General features: G+C 34.2%; 1 pseudogene; it reads right to left on the bottom strand.

Moving 5' to 3' along the window:
- Window positions 1–655: 655 nt before the first annotated feature.
- Window positions 656–1,117, bottom strand: part of LOC137990638 (uncharacterized) — a 2,064-nt pseudogene continuing 1,602 nt past the window's right edge.

Raw genomic sequence — 1,117 nt, 5'->3', positions numbered from 1 at the left:
TGCCTTTGTTATTCGGTACCATAAATTTCCTTTGTGATGCATTACTCTGTAAACAAAGACCTTTTGGATCTGAAACAAGACGCTTTTTTAAGTATTTACTCAGAATACCATGTGGCGCAGAAGTACGGTGATACATGTTTAATTACTTTGCCAAGTATGGAACAAAGCAAGTAAACTTTTCTTAAGCCAGTTGCTCATTCATAATAACACGGATAATGCACCGGTGAATATCGCGTAATGTTTACAATTGCAAATTAATTCAACAGGGGGAAAGGACAAAACATGGGCCCCCGGGCCATTGACCCCCCCCCCCCCTGTTATTTTTCGCTGAAAAGTGTCCTAAGGCATGTTAATGAGCTTTTAAACCTTAGTAAAGGCAATCTCGGCTAATGTGCTTCACTTTTCTTGGACAACAATAAAAAAATACTTCAACTTTAAAGAAAAAATTATGTGCCATTTAGGGGCCATTTTGATTTTACTTAAACCCATGAATGGGATCAAAGACACCAACCCACATCATTTTCCAGTGTGAAAATCAATTTAATTTAGGAATTACAGTTTTATAATCAATCACTCTGATGAAGACAATATGATAAAATGAAATTAGCATTGTAAAATACATGATTCAAGTTATTATAATATTATAAATAACAAATTAATTTTCTTTAAATAATAATTTAATGGTCCGTTTTCAAAATAGTCATTTTGGTCAGATTACTATTTTTTGAAACGGATTGAAAATTTCTGAGCAGGTACAACCCTAACCATTTACCAATGCTAATAACATTAGGCCTAAAAACTTTTCTTTAGGCCTAATAAGACCTAAGGTTAGCTTTACCGACTGTTAGGATTCTTTCTGTATTTCTGTTCTTTTCGTTTCGTTACGCAAATTAGTGTAAGCCCTAATAAAGTTTATCTCATATACCCAACAATGGACTCCAAAATCAGCCAGCCCCAACATGAACAATGTTACATAAACCATGTCGTAAATACTCTTTTTCTTTGGCCATCTCAGTTAGATCAGAAATAACACACAAACAGCGGTGACAAACAGATATAAACGCATCCTTTTTGAAATTATCTTTTACTTGACGTTTCGTATGCTTCTGCATACATC

The sequence above is a fragment of the Montipora foliosa genome, chromosome 2 (assembly GCF_036669935.1).
Source record: "Montipora foliosa isolate CH-2021 chromosome 2, ASM3666993v2, whole genome shotgun sequence".
NCBI classification, from domain to species: Eukaryota; Metazoa; Cnidaria; class Anthozoa; order Scleractinia; family Acroporidae; genus Montipora; species Montipora foliosa.
This window is presented reverse-complemented; position numbering and strand designations above follow the sequence as displayed.